The sequence below is a fragment of the Saccopteryx bilineata genome, chromosome 9 (assembly GCF_036850765.1).
Source record: "Saccopteryx bilineata isolate mSacBil1 chromosome 9, mSacBil1_pri_phased_curated, whole genome shotgun sequence".
Taxonomy (NCBI): Eukaryota; Metazoa; Chordata; class Mammalia; order Chiroptera; family Emballonuridae; genus Saccopteryx; species Saccopteryx bilineata.
In genome coordinates, this window is record NC_089498.1 from 32,277,134 (window position 1) to 32,290,626 (window position 13,493).

Genomic DNA, 13,493 nt, shown 5'->3' on the forward strand with positions numbered 1-13,493 from the left:
ACTTGATGTTTTTGGCCTATTGCCATATTTAAATTTAATCGTGTCTATTAATGTGTCTCAGGATATGGTGTGCCTTAAACTAAGTGTTTTCTGCTCATTATTCTTATTCAACTTGGTCCAGTGTGGAGGGTCTTGCAATAGAGCCTGATAGCTTGGAGATGAACAAAGTGATGTGTATTTCCTTTTAGTGTTTTATCATTGTGAGTATTTCCCAGCCGCTCCCAGATAAAGGAACTGCCACCTTCCAATATGAGTGCTATTTTGTGCAAAGGAAATGAAATAAATTTCTCCTGAGCCATACCCAAAGAGCGGAATCGCCGCCTTCCTGTGGACAGTTGTTCTGCCTGCAGTTCGTCCTCCATAGTGTTAGATCAAAATAGTGGTGAGAGCAGGATATTGGCTTCTGAGAATTTTTAGGCATAGGAATTCAAAACTCTTATTCTTGAGGCTAATATGATGGTTTTCAGAAAGATTCAAAACCTCTGTTTATTTGTGGATTAAACTCAAATCGCACCTCCCTCCCCAAATTCCAGTTAATTTCCTTAAAATATGCTCAGACCTGTGGTTATAATCTCTTCTTGTTTTTTAATAATGATATTATATTGTTTAATCTTTATGAGGGCATGAAATACATTGCTAAATGCATAACAAACACAGTTTGAGCACAGTAGAATTTAACACGGATGGTAGACAACCATTTAATTGTAGGCTCTTGAGCACTATTCTGTGACATTTTTGGAATGAAAGATATGAAAAGAGTGCTGTAATTTGATCAGACGCTCCGACATCCTTCGGGAAAGAGAACTATGCATTTGCCCCTTTGGTCTCAGGCTTGCCTTTTGAGGCTGGCCACATTCCTTCATTCCTGTGCTATGTGATTGACATCTTTAAAGAAAAGTTAAAATTTTTTTTTTAAATAGCCTGCTTGCTTGATTGGATTGTTTTGTGAGGCTGTAACACATCTTACTAGTTGATAGGAACACAATAATGAAGATGCAACGTTGAACAGCAAGGGAGCTATCCAAGGTGAAGCCCAGGCCCATCTTGATGCAATTACGCCAATGAAATCATTTCAGTAATTAGAGTCTGTAATGACAAGGTGCAGGACTGGCACAATAAGTGAATTCCAATCTGTGATTTCATATTAATTTGATCCCTGACTGTGACTCCTGGGTCAGGCCATCAGGAACCCTCATTTGTCTTTTGATTCTGCTATTAATCAGGATCAATATATTTCAAACAGAACTTGGTTTACAAGAAACATTTTTCTGGCTCTCCTCTCATCTGTCTCATCTACTCTTTTCCTCTCTCTGTCTCTCTCTCACTTCTCTTTTTTTCCAGTGATTATCCTAAATGGTATCTGTATCAACGTGCATGGAAATGTGAAGCCACCCTGAGTATGGAAATTAATAGCATTGGTATGCAAAGCAGGCTCATAAATGTGATTGCTTCTGTAATCTTCACTACACTGAAAAGCTTTTAATTCACTGCTAAGAAACTGGAAACAATCATACTTTGGGGGGTCTTTTTAATTTGTATTAGACTATACTGTACATTCCAATATCACAGGTGTGTGTGTGTGTGTGTGTGTGTTTAATCCCCTAAGTAATTAAGTGGGTTATGGTTGTTGGTTCTATGTAAGCTAGTAAAAGATAAATGGAACTGGTCAATTATCAGTGCTAGCATATTTAGGAAAAGTCAGTGATATGGGAATTGAGGATATTTAAAACTTTATATGTGAAATTGTGTGTGTGTTGTTGGATTAGAAAAATCTGACTGCCCACTCTCAGTGAAACTGTAGGTCCATAGATACTACGGGGGGAGGGGGGATATACAGAGCAGACCTAGTTAGGAGATTTTGAGTTCATCTGAAAGCAATGGATATAGGTTATGAAGAGTACAGACCCTGTGAATAAGGTTAATTGTGCCTAAATGAAGAAGGAAGTTTTTACAGATTAAAGAATGCCTGTTAAATATTGCTTGGGACATCTGGATTTCCAGAAGTAGTAGCAATGTATTACTGTAGTCTACTTGCAAAACGAAATAAAAAATTCAAAATCTTTTTCCCTAACCAACTAATATTTTAAGTCTCTCTCTCTCTCTCCCTCTACTACTCCCTACTTTTTTCTCCTTTCCTTCCTTCCCCTCTCTCTTCTTAACTGTCTCCCTCCCTACCTCTTTCTTTCCTCATTCAGTTTCTTTCATGCATTCCCTCATTGTTTAGCACAAGACCCTTTGTCTCTGAAAAATGAGATTAGCTAAAAAAACCTATGAGTGGTGAGTGCTCTTATTCTGACACAAAGGCTAGCATTTGGATGAAAACAGAAAAGGATCGAACAAAACCAGAAAATTAGATATTTGAATTTGAATATGGAATTTAGAAAGTGGTTAGGGATATATTCATGATATATAAATATAATCTCTAGGTAATAACAGATATTATAAGAAACTAGGTTAATAACGTGATCTGGGCTTATGTCATTTGCACTTACCATTTTTCCTTTATCTTTGCAATATTTAAGAGCTTTGGTTTCTAATCGTTGTGAATTTTTGTCTTGCACAGCATAATCAATCAATTGGTGTCTACAATTTTCACTGTTCTATTAAGTTGTCTGAAAGTATTGTCTCCTTGCCTGACAGGCCTAGTAATTCTGCTCATACCCCAGACTCATATAAAACCAATTCTGTGTTCAGCTTTTTAGCAAGTTACAGGGAATGTTTATTCTGTCCACAGCTTCCTGCTCTCTTTGTTCATACAGTAATACTTCCTTTTACCCTTTTATATCTTTTTCCTCAGTTCTCAATGACTTATCTTTTTCTTTTTTCCTTTAACTGTTACTAATGGTCACCTCCACTCCTTTTATTTTTCTAATACAGTATTTTATTCACTGTTCACTTTGATACATCTTTCTCTCAGTTGTTCTAAAGCCTTTTATTTTCTTCACGTCCCAATAACTCTTTATTCTACTCCCCTTTCCACTAACTAGACTTTTTTTGTCTTTAAAAGGCCATTTTTCAGCAAGTTTCTAGGAACAAAACATGGCTTCCCACTATTTCTTCTAATGTAACCCAGCAAGCACTTTCATTGTGTTTCTCACTATGTGATACAAAGCCCCCAACTCATGATAACTTGGGCAAAACTTTCCTGGCTTGATCTCAGGTTTAAAAGGTGAGCTGGAAAGATGTATGTGGCTATTCCCATTTTTGATGAGAAGTACAAGGAGAAAGGGGAAGACAACTTAGAAGGCAGAGCCTAGGAAGGAAATATCGATTCAAGGTTTTTGGTCTCAGGGAGGTTTCTGTGAGGGGTTTGCAGCAGGAGTCCCAGTGACCTTTCACACCCCAAATTATCTTACATTGGTTAGTAGTTTGCTTCTACTGTAATGTGAAAATCATGTAATTTGGGTAACCACCATCCTGGCACCATGACATTTGGATAGTGACCCTGGTTCTAGCCTCCTAGGTGACACCCAGGCGACAGAAGACTACTTGGCCTGGGAAACTGACCAGGCACCCAGCTGATATGGCAAGAGACTAAGTGGTAAGCCCCTGACTATCTTGTGTAGTGTAAAATCACAGAACAGTGCATTCTACTCTGCCCTGTCAGCTCAGACAGACCTTCTGTCAATATGGAGGGACCCGTGATCATCACATTTGCTAGGGAAAACCATACTCATGACCCTCTACTCTCCATTAATGGGAAACATCTCCAACCACCAGTGTCCAGACAGGACAGCACATTAACCCCTAGCCACGATCAGGTCAGCACTTTTCTTCCTCCCTTGTCCATCCTTCATGGATCACTCCTCTTAGACCACACAGATACACAGAGAGAAATTGCCACACCTGAGTTCACTTAACATGCAACCTTACAAGTAATTACATTTAATAAAGAACCTGCATTAGTCAGAATAGTTTTGGTATCAAAGAACTGTGTGACCTAACAGAATAGAAGTTTATTTTTCACTTAGGCCGTGTGGGTGCAAGCTGGGCTGCTCTCCTGGGTAGCTAGCTCTCCTTCTTGTGGCTGCGCTCCACGCAGGAACTTGAGGACCTAAGCTATTTCCAACTTGGGTCTTCCATCTTGTGCCTTTCCAGTCACTCTTATGTCACTCAACTGGCAAATAGGGGACAACAAAGAATGTGGGGAGGGCACCCCAGGTACCTGACCACCTTAGCTCACAAGGGATATGTATCATTTCTGTTTCACTCTATTGGCCAGACCTTCTCATGTAGCCAACCTAACTGCAAACGAGGCTGTGCAAGGCAGTGAAACACTTGCGTTTGGTGTGTTCCCACAGTCTCTGCACACATCCTAAAAGACAGTGTGCCCCTAGTCACAAAGAGACTTCCAAAGAGGCAAAAATAGACCGCAATGGAGGCAGCCATCTCAGAGTTATCTGGGCCTGCATTGGAGGGAGAGGACAAAGTTTAAGAGGAGAGCAAGGGCATGCACCTGTGACCACCTTCTGCCTTTCTAGTCAGGGACTGCTTCCCCCTGAGCTATTCAGGTTCTCGCCTGCTCCCCCTTCACACCCAGGGGAGCGACCTCGCCTGCTGAGGGTTCTGACAGGGGTGGGCTCCAACTGCATCCTCCTGATGATTATTACAATATTGTGGTTAAGATCACATAGTTTTAAACTCACATAGACTAGGGTGTAAACATATGACACAGTCACACGTCAGCTGTGTGAGCATGAGTGAGTTATTTGAATCCTCTGAGTTTGAATTACACCATTTCTCTAAGAAGGGTAATGACAGTCCTTACTTCTAGAGTTGATGCAATAATTGATGGGAAAATGCTTAGAACATAGCTATGAATAAATGGAAGCTGCTATTATTACTATCATTATTGCCACTGTTGTTATAATTATTGTTATTATTCATAGACCTTAGATAGGTTCAATTTTCTTATAGTGGCCATCTAAACATAGCTATTTAGAAGATAAATTGTGGGCATTAATAATCTGAGTAGGTGGAGAACATCTAAAGGAGTAATTCTAAGGATTTGAATTTCACGGACCAGTAGATTTTTCTTTTTTTAAACCTTGGATTGATAAGACTGCATTTTACAACATTATTTTTTACATCTGGACATGAAAAAAAAAAAGCAAGAAAATAAATGAGAATAATAACCCCATTTACTTTGGCCAGACTTTGTTTTTATAAAAGCTCATTTAGCACCCAAAACAAACAAACAAACAAACAAATAAAACAGTAGTAAGGACTAACTACAGAAGAGAATGTAGTCTTTTAATTTGAGTAAATTTTGCTTTGTAAAAGATGTCTCTAAATGTCTTCATTTACCTCATTTTTGTGGGAAATCACTGATTTAAGGCATTAATTTTTTTTTCTCTTGATTTTTTTGATAATTCTGACGTTTCAATATGTTTGTTTTTCTGGAGACACAGGGATGACTCTAAGAGATTTCCTCATGCAAGGGTGTATGTTTATGCTGATAGAAAAGGGAGCAGTTTTAGAAAATATAACAAGTGTGCATACATTAGGAGCAGATGTTGGGATTTTTCAAAGGCATCCCCAGTGCTGAAGATGAATTGTGGGCACAATAGTGGCATTGTGGCCTTCACAGCTGACACTTACTGTGCATTTTCTAGGTGTGGACGGCCCCTGAACCTCATAACAGTTATTAGGGGAAAACCCTCTCGTGCGCCCATTTTACAGGTGAGGATACTAAGGCTGAGCTAAGGGAAACAGTTTACCCAAGGTTGTATCGCTCATACTTGGTGATGTCAAGATTTGAACCCAGGATTTCAGTGTCCTGTCTTTTATTAGAGTTCTGGTATAGTGTCCTTGTAGTTTTTGTTAATGTTGGTGGTAACATATTAAGGAAATTTGTCACTTAATTTTCCCATTCATGTTTATCAACCAGGGTGAGATAAAGAGATAACTTTGTACTGTCTTTTATTTTTTCTGTTAATAGTCAAGTTCATTCTTCCTCTAATATAGAAAAATACAGAAAAAGTATCTCCTTTTGTTGTTTTGGATGGAGCCAGTACCAGATTGTTTGTGACCCTGCATTTCTGGCTCTCTACCCTCCCCAGGAGTTCCTTAAATCAAGGCACTGCTTGGTCATCCCACCTAATGACACTGACCTTGGTGACCAAGATAACCAAGGCACTGCTTGGTCATTCCATCTAATGACACTGACCTTGGTGGTGGGTCATCCATGGAGTGCATCGTATTGCATTAATCATACTTGTACTTAACATACATGAGTCAGGGCTTTTTAGGGTGTTTTTAATTGACTATAAATCTAGCAGGGAACTTGAAAAATGAAGGCAATTAATGAAAAAGCAATGTGAGAGATGTTTTGCATCCTAACTCAGGAAATACATTGCCAGTGAATTAAATGTCAAAACAAAGGCCCTTTTGACCCTGCTGGAAAGATTTCATTTGGATGGTAATAAATGAATGAACTTTCCAACCTGGCAGGTGGGGAAATGCCTCTTTCCTGAGTTCAAGTTGACTTGAGCTTTTGTCTTTATGTTCCTTTAAGAGCTTCCTAATTTCTTTTGGATTTGTTTTTTGTTTTAGTAATTTTAAAAAATAATAATTTCCTTTCTGTTTTCTGGTTGTACATCACACTACTAACTTATATTTATTGTCAGGTAGGGAGATTGATGAACTGATTAGCGAAATTATTTAACCTCAGCTGTACAAAAGCCTGAAAAGATCTGAATAAGGTTAAAGTTCCAAATAGTATATTTGTTTTAAACTATTTTGGTATGCTGAGAAAAATTACTCTGATGTCACATTGTGAAGGTGATTATACTTTGGGTCAGAATGTAGACTCAAATTTACATTGATGAGAGTTCCTCCTATATTTAAATGGAGTCCTATAGAAATGTGTTTTTTACATGTTTGCCCTTTCCTCCTACCAACATATTTGTAACAATCTGGTAATCAGTTGATTAATATTTATTAGGATTCCCATAAATGGATTATACTAACTGCCTCATTTCACAAAAGTGATATAATAAAATAACTGCAGAATTAAAAGGATACATGTAAAGTTCGGAAGGATATAATAAAATGCTGGAGATCTTCCCATTGGACTTGGGTCCTAAATTATGCTCTGAAGATTGGGAAACATGAAACAACAGAGAGAGCTCAGGAAGTGAGGAATGTAGATGAAGATGGAGCTTTCTTAGCATAAATTTTCTTATCAGAAGAAGGGAAGAAATAAATAGACCAGAGGAATCACACTGTCAGCGCTTGGGCTAAAGTTGCTCCACAGATATGTCCTGGGTGGCTGCCTAAAGTGGAAGTCTAAAAGTGTTTAATGAAAGAAATTTGTTGTCAACTTTGAGAATTTTACTTTAAAAAAATGTGTAACTTCTGGAGTATTGGCCTCCAGAACAGAGACCCCAGAGGCAGGCTGCCTGGATGCAAATCTCAGGTCAGCCCATTATCAGCTAAGTACCTTAGGCAAGGCAAGGTGGGAGGGGAAAGTTCACTGTGCCTCAGTTTCCTAATTTGGAAAGTATATGTTACAATGGCAGCAACCTCAGTAACTTGCTGGAGGATTAAATGTTAATCTGTATATGAGGTCTGAGTTGGCTTCAGGAACACCTGGATCAGTATGCTCTAATGATGTCACCAACATCTCATTCATTCCTCAGTTCTGCTTTCTATAGTATTGGCACCCTCACTCTCAGAGGTTACTGGGATGACCACCAGGAGCTCCAGGCTTTTATTTCTCCACCTTAACCACCCAGAGCATATCTGTTCCAAATGTTCCAGCAAACATCTCATGGTTGATCTCCAGCAAACATCTCTTGGGGTAGTTGACCTTTTTATACCTACCGCCCACTTTTCTATCTCTGTTAGTAGTAAAATTTTCTAACCGCCCACCGGTTCCACAGTAATGGTGATTTATAAAGTAGAGAAGTAACTTTACTTTATAAAATTTATAAAGCAGAGTTACAGCAAGTTAAAGCATATAATAATAATTACTTACCAAGTACTTTATGTCAGATTTTCACTAAGTTTGGCAGAATAAATATTTATAAAACAACTTACTATAGTTAAATCTATCTTTTTATTTATACTTTGGTTGCTCTGCTACCGCCCACCATGAAAGCTAGAATGCCCACTAGTGGGCGGTAGGGACCAGGTTGACTACCACTGCTTAGGTCCAGCGTTAGTCACATGTTATCTATGAACCAATCACAGTGTCCCGAAAGATATGGCATCCCTATTGGCCAGGCCTGGGGAAAGAGAGAGGCTGTTCTCTGAAGGAAATGAGTGATGCTGGGCTTGCAAAAGCAAGAGGGCCCACCTGAGGGTGTTTTATGCTGTCACTAAAGCCGCTTCCAGTACTTGAAGTTTGTGACTGCAGGCTGTGCTCTGTGCATGAGAATTTTTAGAACCAAGCACGCAGGCAAATAAACATGTCTCTTAGGTGGCAGGGGATGAGGACAGCATCACGCCAGGTTTCTCACTGGTGATGCTGGTGAGCAGATTGCCTCATTAAGACCGTCAAATTCTAAGTGCTGCCATATGGCCTCGCGCTTCAACCTGTTGAGTGCCCGCACTCGCATGATTCTGGAGCTGGGCTAAATCTCTTTTATCTTTGTTTTTCTTCAAGGGATTAAGAATACATAGTCCCCTTCTTATCTGCTGTCTTTCTATCTTCATTTCTCTAACCCACAATCAACCACAGTCTAAAAATATGAAACGCAAAATTCCAGAGAAACAATTCATAAGTCTTAAACTGCATTCCATTCTGAGGAACATAATGAAATCTCGCGCTGTCCCGCTCCCTCCAGCCAGGGACGTGTTCAGCGTCTTCACACTGTATTTGCCCATTAGTCGCTTAGTAGCCATCTCAGGTATCAGATGAGCTATCTCAATGTCACAAGTCCTTATGTTCATGTAGCCCTTATTTTACTTAAAAATGGCTCCAGAGTGCAAGAGTAGTGATGCTGGCATTTCGGATATGCCAAAGAGAAGCCATAAAGTGTATGTACATATATATATATATATATATATATATATATATATATATATATATATATATATATGAAGAAACATAATATACTATATGGGCTTCAGTACTAACTGCAGGCCAGGCATCCACTGGGGGTCTTGGAATGTGGTCCCCCTGGATAAGGGGATAGGACGGTACAGGTACACGTGGGTGTTCCTGGAGCATCTCCTGATGTAAGGTATTAGATCCACATGAATCGTACTGCGTAATGAGTAAGGTATCAAAACATAAATTAGGAAAGATTAAGTGTGACTGTAAATAGTTTGAGGAGGCAGAAGATCTTATCCTTCAACAGATCAAATGCACACACCTTCTAATAATTGTTGTGCCCTCTGTCTGTCCTTTTATATTAATTTTTATGGAAATTTTTGTTGACCTGAAAGCAAAAAGGCCAAGAGGTAGGTATAAGTACTTGCCGGTCAAATGTCCTCAGGCACTTTTCGTATTTGGCCAAACTGACATTCTCCTTGTGGAAACAGAAATAGAAGAGAGAAAAGGAAATAATGAGCATGGAATGTCTATCATTTTTATCATTTGTCTAGTCAATTATTTAAGAAACAGAATAGTCACCTATCTTAGGCTAGGCACTGCACTAGGTACAAAGGATAAAATCTTGAACCAGAAACAAAAGATGTCCTCTTTGGAGCTTTTATTCTTGTGGAGAGAAAGAGACAGGCATGATGGAAATAAAAACCCAAGGAAACAGAAAAATGATATATGAAAAGCTGATGATAAGTCCAATAAAGGAAATAAGACAAGTCATATGAGAGAGATTTCCGGAGAGCTATAGAAATGGGTGGCCAGAGAAGTATTCTCTGAGGAGGCTAGATCCGAATTCCCTGAAGGGCTCAGCCAGGGGGAGATTGGGTCAGTGAACATTTAGGCGGAGGGACCAGTAGAAGTCCTAACACGAGAATAGGTTTTTCATTTTGTGTTTCTGTGGTCCAGGGATAGCATTTTGTCCATTTAATCAAATCAACTGCCCTGTAAGTTGGATTATCAATGCCATTTTATAGGTAAGGGCAGAAAGGATGCAATGTCTCAAAAAAAGTGCCAAAGGCGCAGATGACTCGGCGTCTTCTCTCCATATGAAATGCTGTGTCCAGCATCCTTCCACACCAGTATTCCTGGCCGTCCTGGTGAGAACAGACCGGGGTGTCCCTGAGAGCCACCCAGGGCTGTTGGGCTGGGCTCCGGGGTTTCCATCACTTACAATGTGTAGTATTTCCAGCCATTCAACCTCTCAGCTCTTCAGGTTCCTCATCTGTAAACAGATGTAATGTTTTCAGGATTAATGCAGATAACACATGCAGAAGTGTTAGGACAGTGCCTGCCACATGCAAGCTCTATATAAAGGCCTGTGGACTTTATCATTTGAAAGAAGAAGGCCAGGGAGGGGAACGTCTACAGAAAGATGCTGTTGGAATGGGCGGTGCTGTTGTCTACCAAAGTGGCGCAGAGGATCTTCTGTAAAGTGTGGCTGCTCTGAAACAGGGCACAGGTTCTCCTTATCTCCTCTCAGTCTCTCTTTCAGGCATTTTCATGCTTTAGGGGCACATGCCTTCCCCTCTGCTCCAATACATGCACTGCTCCCTCATGTTTGTTCTCTGTGGGGTAAATGTTAAAAGGATGCTCCCTGAAAAGCATTTGAGAAGTGATTCTTCCCAAACCTTAGATACAGATGTGTTTATGTGGTTCAGCATTTGGGAAACTGCTAAAGTGAATGTGCTTTCAGCCCTGGCCGGTTTGCTCAGTGGTAGAGCGTCAGCCTGGCGTGCAGGAGTCCCAGGTTCGATTCCCGGCCAGGGCACACAGGAGAGGCGCCCATCTGCTTCTCCACCCCTCCCCCTCTCCTTCCTCTCTGTCTCTCTCTTCCCCTCCCGCAGCCAGAGCTCCATTGGAGCAAGGTTGGCCCAGGTGCTGAGGATGGCTCCATGGCCTCTGCCTTAGGCACTAGAATGGCTCTGGTTGCAACAGAGCAATGCCCCAGATAGGCAGAGCATCGCCCCCTGGTGGGCATGCCGGGTGGACCCCAGTCGGGCGCATGCAGGAGTCTGTCTGACTCCCTACCCGTTTCCAACTTCAGAAAAAACAAATAAATAAATAAATAAAATAAAGTGTGTGTGCTTTCTATTGCACGACTCCACCAGAAGGTCTGGGGCAGCATCCTGTAATAAAATAGACATTTCTGCAGTAAAACATGAATATTTACCCTGAGTAGGATAAATAAGGACCATAAATACCATCACATTAGTTCAGGTTGGGTTTTGCTGCCAAACGAGTAATGAAAACAGTTTGGTTATGCTGATCCTCTTGGATTTCAGAATTGCAAACTGTACTCTTTAGGTGAGCATTCCCTCTAAAAGTCACAGTCCTTATTCCTGGTGGAACAGTCAGCTGGCCTCTCCACATCCAGCCTCCTTGTGGGGGTGGCAGAATGTGGTGGCGGCCCAGCCCCCAGGTTCCAGCCGCCCCCTGCAACCCTGCTTCTACTTGTGAGCAACTTGGTAAACGATGTCTTGGCAGGTCACCCATGAAAAGTGGCCAACTGCTGCACCAGCCTGTTTTATTCCCATTTGAAGCCAAACCAGTTGTCAGCCATCCAGGTTCCTCTTAAACGTGTGTGTCAGCTGATTCCCAGAGACCTCCCAAAAGATCTGTTTTTAGCTAAAACTGGTTTTCATTTTTATATGTGTACATTACATTCCATGGGAGCAGGGGGAATTCCAAATGAGGAAACATTGATTTTGAATAACATGAAAGAAATAATTAGTGCTGAAAACAGTTCAAAATATGAGTCAAAATGTCCAAGGAATACGGTTAGCACTGCATTTTTTCAGTGGAAGTTTGTCAAATTAAAAACAGAGACTGAGGGTGAGTGGGGGTAAATCAGGCTAGGAAAGGGATTCAGCCTCACATTCTAGGAACTGAGAGAGGGAACAAGACCAACAACAGGGAGGACTGGAACTAGGGTCAAGTGGGATTGTCAGGTGGATGGCCCTGGGGGTGCGGTCCACTGGCCATTCCCAATGTGCAAAGAGGCATGAAGGGCAAGGGCCAGGACCAGGCCTTTGTCCCTAGTCAAGAGGGAACGAAGAGCAAGAGCGTGGAGCCTGGTGCTGGCAGCTCTGATGAAGCTTCCAGGTGTTTGTTTTTTTGAAGCAAGGTCAAGGCAGTCCTGAGTGAGTGAGGCCTAAGATGAAGATATGCATAAACATTGTTTTATGTCCAAAGTGACCTGTTTTGCTTTTAGAATAGCCTAATTCAATTTTTTTTTTTTTGCTCTCATCATGTTCATTTTTTTTTATTTTATTGAATTTATGGGGGTGACATTGGTTCCTAAAACATAGAGGTTTCAAGTGTGCTACTCAAAACATCATTTGCATACTGCATCATGCACTCCCCTCCCGAAGTCAAATCTCTTTCTGTCCCCATTTATCCCCCTTCGCCCGCTTCCACCTCCCACCCCCTTCTCTCTGGCTGTCACGGCACTGTTGTCCATCTCTATGTGAGATATATATGTTTTGCTTAATCCTTTCCCCTTTTTTCACCCAGCCCCCAACACCACTCCTCTCTGACAGTTGTCAGTCTGTGTCTATATTGTTTGTTAAATTGTTTTGTTGATTAGATTCCATATATAAGTGAGACTGTATGGTATTTTTCTCTGAATGACTTTTTTCACTTACCAAAATTTCCAGATCCATTTATGCTGTCACAAAAGGTAAGATTTTTTTCTTCTTTATGGTTGAGTAGTATTCCATTATGTAAATGTACCACAGCATTTTTATCTACTCATCTACTGATGGGGACTTGGGCTTTTTCCAGATCTTGGCTGTTGTAAATAATGCTGCAGTGAACAAAGGGGTGCATATATTCTTTTGAATTAGTGTTTTGGGATTCTTAGGATATTATCCCAGAAGTGATATTATTGAGTCAAAGGCAGATTCATTTTTAATGGTTTTAAGGAATCTCCATACTGTTCTCCACAGCGGCTGCACCAGTCTGCATTCCCACCAGCAGTGCAGGAGGGTTCCCCTTTCTCCACATCCTCGCCAGCACTTGTTGTTTGTTGATTTATTGATGATAGCCATTCTGGCAGGGGTGAGGTAATATCTCATTGTGGTTTTAATTTGCATCTCTCTGATGATTAGTGGCATTGAACGGTTTTTCATGTGTCTATTAACCATCTATATGTCCTTTGGAGAAGTGTCTATTCAGGTCCTTTGCCCATTTTTGATATGATTGTTTGTCTTCCTAGTGTTGAGTTTTATCATTTTATTATGAATTTTGGATATTAACCCTTTATCAGATGTATCATTGACAAATATGTTCTCCCATGGAGTGGGTTGTCTTTTCATTTTGTTGATGGTTCCTTTTGCTGTGCAAAAGTTTTTTAGTTTGATGTAGTCCCATTTTTAAATTTTTTCTTTATTAAAAATTGAATTTATTGTGGTGATGCTGGTTAACATGATTACACAGG

General features: G+C 40.5%; 1 protein-coding gene across 1 annotated transcript in view; it reads left to right on the plus strand.

Moving 5' to 3' along the window:
* The window catches only part of CDH13 (cadherin 13), a 1,138,640-nt gene that overhangs the window by 240,091 nt on the left and 885,056 nt on the right, over window positions 1-13,493 (plus strand). The window lies entirely within an intron of this gene.